Source organism: Zosterops lateralis, assembly GCF_965231275.1.
Source record: "Zosterops lateralis genome assembly, chromosome: 3".
Classification (NCBI taxonomy): Eukaryota; Metazoa; Chordata; class Aves; order Passeriformes; family Zosteropidae; genus Zosterops; species Zosterops lateralis.
The window spans coordinates 36,342,161-36,348,974 of record NC_139764.1 but is presented as its reverse complement, the minus strand read 5'-3'; the positions used below and the strand labels follow the sequence as shown (position 1 = coordinate 36,348,974).

At 46.8% G+C, this 6,814-nt stretch overlaps 1 long non-coding RNA gene across 2 annotated transcripts; it reads right to left on the bottom strand.

Annotated features, from left to right (window-relative positions):
• On the bottom strand, positions 1-6,423 carry LOC310906832. Of its 2 annotated transcripts, none has more exons than XR_014589489.1 (3): positions 6,308-6,423; positions 5,219-5,292; positions 1-73 (listed from the first exon to the last, which is right to left on the bottom strand). It is a non-coding gene; the product is annotated as an uncharacterized lncRNA (long non-coding RNA). The 2 variants fall into 2 exon arrangements; XR_014589490.1 differs by lacking the exon at positions 1-73 and adding an exon at positions 4,056-4,621.
• Positions 6,424-6,814: the final 391 nt, after the last annotated feature.

The following is a 6,814-nucleotide window of genomic DNA, read 5'->3' as shown; positions in this document are numbered from 1 at the left end:
CCTGAGAAAACCCTTCTGAGCAGTCTTCATTTCCCAGTATCCACATAACTGTAGTGTAAGCAATGCTTAAATTCTAAAAGGGAAATAAAAATATTTTGCATACTTTAGTGCACAGGACTTTCTGCTCAGAAAAATAAATGCACTTAAAGGCAGGATATAAGATTGAAGTCCATTCTCAAGAAAGGTTACTTTCATTTTAAGTACAAAAATCCTGTCATTTTCCACTTTTTTCTTTTCCCCCATTTGAAAATGCTTTTCATACAATACACTGCATACAAATCTCCCACTGAAAAAAAGAAGAGAGAATGAGTTCTCAATAATGAAAAAAATTACAAACAAAATACTCAAGGGGAAAAATCCCCAGAGCAGTAGTATTAACTGCAATCAGTATTCAGTTATGTGAGAGACACCAGATTTCAACTCATCTCCCTAGAATATTTTTAACCTTCCCATTGGACAGCAGCACAGTCATCACTAATGAAAACTAAAGCTGCAGGAAGAAATCTGATTTAGGAGACAGAGCAGCAAGGAATTTTTGAGAATTGCAGAGAGCTTGTGAAGTAAGACATATGCAGGTCTAAAACCAGTTACAGCCTTTGCCAAAATAATGGTCAAAAACCTTACAGCCACAACAATTATCTAATTATTACCTTGGGAAAATAACTTATATTATTTTGAAACAAATGCTATAAAGTAAACTCGCCTGAGGCTTTTTATGAGCCTCTATGTAATTCCTCAATAGTTAGAGAGACTACCTCATCTGTCCCTTTTGATTTCAGAACCATTTGTGCACGAGTGTTACATTAACACATCTGGACAACTGAGACTTTAGATATAAGAGTAAGAACATCCAGTTATGACTCCTACAACATTACCAAGGCTAGCTTTATCACAGAGCTAAAATACAAATACAGAACTCAACTAAAGATATAAAAGTCACTCTGGGACTTCCAGGTGTGAATTTGCTGACCCTTAAGAAATCAAAAATTTAAACCAGTTCTCTCTTGTCACCAGAAGCTGGTCGGATACTCTCTGCCTAGAAATCAGTCTAAGCCTTGCAGGAAAACTTACTTTCCAATCCTGACCTACATCACTTTAAAAGCAACACAAGACTTCTATGCAAGTTGGTAACCATTTATTCTCAGCTGTTAGCCCTGCCACAAAAGGGTTAAATTGTGCCCTAAAGCACGTTGTTCCCAGAGAAACCTATAGGGCCCATACAGAGACCTGGAGGTTTACATATCCTGTTTCTGTCTCTGAAAATACACATACAGACTCTTTCCCTCAGTTCCCCTTGCATTCAGGCAAACATCACAAACACACAGCTTTTTATACATATCTTTATGCCACTGACAAGTACCTTTATTAGCCTATACATCAAATGAAAGTTATACCTACTTGCAGCACTGATGATTCTCCTAATCCTCAACAGATTGGACATGAGCACAGGACACAAACTGTCTTCACAGACATTAGCACACTGAGGCTCATGCTACAACATACCAGAACTCCCTTGAACAGCCTTAAAGCCCTGCCTTTCAGACACCTTACAGACTAAAGTCCACAACAAGACTGCAACGTGGAGAGGCCAAACTCCACACATTCTTTTCCCTCTTACAAGCAAAGGGAAGAAGCAAGTGCTCTGCATGACCACTCAGCATGAAAAGACAATAGCTGCGTGTCTCCACATTCATCAGTAAGATGGTCCTCCTCTACGAACCACACTGTGTTTCCACAGGCTCTGCTCTTCACCAGCTTAAAATCCTCAACTACCACGACTAATCAGAGCAGCTGCAGTGCTTTGTGGATTTGTTCTTTGGTTGGTGATTTGTTGTTTGTTTTTTTTTACTCTAATGCAGTTACCACAAAAAGCAAGGTCAGCGAGCAACCTAACATAGCACGTAAGTGATTCAATGCCTTGCCCCTGACACAGACCAACACATTAAGGTGGTTTAGTAGTGGAACAAGAAGCCTCAGTGGACAATTATGGAACACACTGCCCTGTCTTTAAACCTTTACCTGTTAAGAGATTGGATTAGTTCTGAAAAATACACTTTCTAAAACAAGTTCTTTAACTAAAGCAAGTCTGAACATTTCCACTCTCAAGTGCTTGATCTTTTCTGAATCCCACTCAGCTCTTAGCCTCAGCACTATTATGTGGTAGTGAATTTCCACAGATTAGACATCATGTGAAAATACTTTAAAATCATTATTCATTTTGATGCCTATCAGTTTCACTGAATTGCATTCACCTCAACTGAAGAATACATTCCAGCTCCTGCACCCCTGCACAGCAGTCTTCCTCAGGCTTGGCACCCAGCATGGTTGAAAAGCAGAGGAAAACTAAGCCCACCCAAGTGATGCTTATACTGCATTCCAACCACTAAAACCTATTCTTACACTCCTACATGGTTTTCCACGCCATTTCCTTCCTAAGAGCAGCTCCCAGGAGGACACTCTGGAGAGGCTGGCTCATGTCATTCCAACTACAAAACATCCTGCAAGCTGCTACTTTTGGCCCTCTCTGGCTGAGCATATTTGGAATAAAACCATATATTAATATCCTGATAATGAAGAGAATGGTTTCTGAGAATGAAACAAACAACAAAGCAAAAAAGAGAAATTTTTCCTTGAAGTCAAAATTATTCAGGCAAGGTTAGATGCGAGCAAAAGAAGCAAATAGTTCCTGGGAAGGCAAAAGTGGTGAGGTCTCAGAGTGCCCACTTGCCTTGAACAAGGCAGGGCCTGACTTGCACTCCATAGCAATTTGACCATGCTAGAGAATACAAAAGACAATGGATCACACACGTGTCTGCTTCATTTTGAAGTCACAGCTGGAAATACTCTTTTCATTTCTCCTCCACCCAGCTTTACGAAAGCATTCAACACCACAAGTATCTAAGCATCTACACACTTACAGGTTCATCCTCAAATCCCTAGTAAGACTAGGTATTAGTCATATTTTCCAAGTAAAGAATGAAAAGCAAGAAACAGTAATGATCTGAACACAGTAAATCTGTGGCAGAAATGAGGTTTCTTTCTGATCATAGAATCACCCTTCCCCTCCAACCAGCTGTAAAGGTATTTCAACTTTAAAAAGTAACATTCTTCCTACTACAGTTACAGACTGAGCCAATCTAGATCTAAGGAAAAGCCCTCAGGTAGGGGAACTGGCAGGGAAGCAGGATGGATGATTTCATGCCCTAAGGCATTTGTCCTGTTTGCGTAGGTTACACACATAGTTCCTTTGCAGTCCTGCGTAAAACAAATCTCAGAGAGGAACATATTTACCCAGTTACTAGTGATCTGAAATACACACAGCTGGCATGAATGCCAACAAGCACTCTCTCCAAAGCTCAGGGTGTCGTACAGAAAGGAGATATCTTCCCAACCAAAAGCCCTCAAGCAAGGAGATGAATATACCAAGTTTCAGGACCTTAAATTTACTCTCAAAGCATTAATCAAGTCAAATGGTCAAGAAAATCTGCTCTATTGTGACGATTCCAGATCCTGACAAGCCCAGCAAAAAGAAGATGAATCAAAAAGGTGTCAAGGCAGATCCTCATTTATTAGCAGAGGAATCCAACCCTCAATCTGTACCACAGCAGGCTCATTTGAGACCTCTACACGTTGCATCTCTCCCAGCAATACATAAGGCAGAGATTTCTGTTGTCACTCTGTGCTGGAGAAGGGAGGCCCATTACAACAAATACAGAGTGCAGAAAATTTGTCAGGACCTAACCTCCAGAACTGCTTCTTGGGTCTACACTGTAGATGTGGTGATACATGGAAATCTCAGAATCCAGTTTTCAGTGGATTCTCCATAAAACATGGCAGATATTTTAACAGGTTAGGGAACTCACCTTCAGAAAAACCATCAGCCTCTAAGACTCACAAGTGTGAAATCAACTACCAAAAATACAGTTACATTTTACTAAAACTTGTTTACTTTGCTACTGATCAAATATCTTGGCTTTCTTCACCTTTTTAAAAACACTTTATATGCCACACCAGCTGCTACAAGCCCTTTCTCCAAGCCAGCTCTGGTACCATTCAGACCAGCATGCCAAACAAAAATCATTCATCCCGTCTGACTTGATTTGTTCTGCTCTGGGACAAGAAGCAGGCAGACTTGCAAAAGACTACAGCTTTTTCAAGGCTTTAGCCTATCTCCTTGACAAGCTACACCATGATTGTATTCAGAGTGGATGGCAGAGATAAGAATTGAGGGTTTGCTGGCTGCAAAGCAAGTGACTTAGCAGCAGCCAACAAACAACTTGAAACAGAGCGGAAAAGCACGCAAGGTCATCTTCAGTTCAGAAAGCTGGTTTGGAGAGTGAAGAGGCAGCAGGTCTTGGCAAGTAACTCATCCCCTCCTGACCCAATGCCTCGTTAATATTAAAGATGAAGATAACCATGGGCTGCACTTTGGAACTCCACTGGCCCAGCTGAAATGCACTCACAGGATTTCAAGAGCAGTGGGTGCCTGGGAAGGAATGAGAAACTCCTCTGGATAGTACAGCTACAACCTGGTAGCCCAAACGCTGATTTAACCCCCAGAAGCCGAATCACACTGTCTGCAAAGCACTGCTGGGTTATAGGTGCTTCCTGCAGTGATCCACTAGGAAGTGAAGAAGAGAGAAAGGAGTTGTTACAGAGGTGATCTGGCAGTACACAACAAAAAACCAGCTGCTGGCTACCAAACAACTGGTTCTCAACAGTGAGTTCAGGTACACCTGCACCACCCAACCCGGGAACAGCTAAAATTGGTGTGGAAAAATAATATGGTGGAACAAATAACCTGACAGAACAGAAGGTCACTAGAACCACCCAACTTTGACATTGCCATTATTGCAAGAGCAGGTTCATCAGAAAGGATTTCATTTGGATTATGGCTGGGCAGATCCCTTGTGAATTATATGGCTACTTTGGCACTGACAGAGTACATTTAAGACTTGCTTTCCCAGATGGTATGTCAAGAGCGCTGGCTTATATCTTTAATTGAATTTTTCTTTCCAAAGCTCTTGCTGAATTTCTCAGGGTTACTCCCATTTCACACCCCTGGCCTCTCAAGTGTGGCAACAAAGACCTACTATGGTGCAGAGAACACCACAGAGAGGGTGTTTCAGGTATGTGGGTCACGTTCTCAAAAAATTCATGCAGTGGTACAAAAAGAACACAGTCTGACTCAGCAACAGCTCATTCCTGGCCTTCTTACCTGCTGTCTGATGCTTCAGTAAGGATTCATTGCTTCATCTCATACAGGCCTTTATCCCGGCTCTTCCTCTGAACCTGTAAAACAGAAATGCACAGCTCTGAAAAGCTGTCACTGGCACAGAACTATCTACATGTGATGGATGATTCTTTCAGTGGACAAGATCCACCTGGCATCTCTCAGATCTAGGTCACTCTCAGCCTCGCCGGATTTGTGATCATTTGCACGCCCTGGTGCCTACCAATGCAACCTCATGTTGTAAAAACCTGTGTATTAGCACTCAGTCTTTTATTCTGCTCTATGCAGAGTGCTCAAGCTCAGAGCCAGAAGCACTACAGCCTTTACTGTTCACCTGTTTTCCTTTGAAGTCTCTCCATGCTCCCAGAGGCTGCACACTAGTTCTATAGGGAGAAGCATCCCTTGCACTAGAGAGGCTGTAGTGGCAGAGAGTTTCCCATTAACCCCTGCCGAGTCTGACACCAGAGGAAGGCTGATTCTTCCCTTCCAACTCTGCCTCTGCCAGTTACACGCCGGTTCTTTAACACACGTGCTGGCCCAGACCTGTTCCACTTTGCAGCTCCTACTCCAGCAACGCTCCCTGCAGAGACACTGCTCCCTCATCCCCCACACCACCCAACTCTCCATCACCCCTTAACAGCCACATCCTGCGTGAACAAGGTTCTGCCTGCCGATCCCGTGCCTGCGCTGCTCCCTGACACGGGTCTCTCCCCGGGTGGGAGAGCTCCGTAATGCCCTGACGGCTGAGGCAGTGGCATCACCACCCTTCCCCACGGAGAGCGTCCCTTCCCCGGGGCCGGGGCTGTGGCCTCTCCGCCCTCCCGCGCCCGGCCCCTTCCCCACCCGGCTGAGCCCCCTCCGGCCACGGCGCGACCCGCCCGAACCCGCGGTCCTCGAGGAACTCTACAACTCCTCGCCACACACGTGGGCAGAAAGGCCTCCCCCCGCCCCCGCTCGCTGGGCGCGGCCCGAGGCCCGCGGAGGCCCGGGGGCGTAGGGGCCCCGCCCGGGACTTCGTCCCCAGCCGGTCGCGTTTCCCGCTACCCGCCCCCGGAGCCCCAGCCCGGCTCTGACCCGGTCGGGCTCGGCTCCACCAGGGGTCCCAGTGACTTTGCGGCCGGTTCTGCCCCGGTTCGGCCCTGCCTCGGGCCCGCCCCAAACTTTGCCCCCACCCGGCCCCGGCCCCGCGCTCTCGCCTTAGGCCGCCATTTTGCCGCGGGGCACGCCGGGTAATCCGGCGGAATCCCCACGTCGCGGCGCGGCTGCGTCATCGGGCGGCACGCGCGGGGGGCGGGGCGGGGCGGGCCCGGCAACACCCTGAGGGGCGGCGGGACGGGAGGGGGACCCGGGAACACCCTGAGGGGCCGCGGGACCGGGACCGGGACCCGGGAACACCCTGAGGGGCCGCGGGACCGGGACCCGCTCCTGCCCCGGGACCCGCTCCCGGCCCCTTCCTACGTGTCCCGTGTTCTGAGGACCGCCCCGACAGCCTGGGGTGTATCCCAGCCTGCCTCTAGGGAATGACAAACCCATCCGTGGGACCAGGTGGAGAGGGAGGGAGAAAGGTAGAGTGGTAAATGG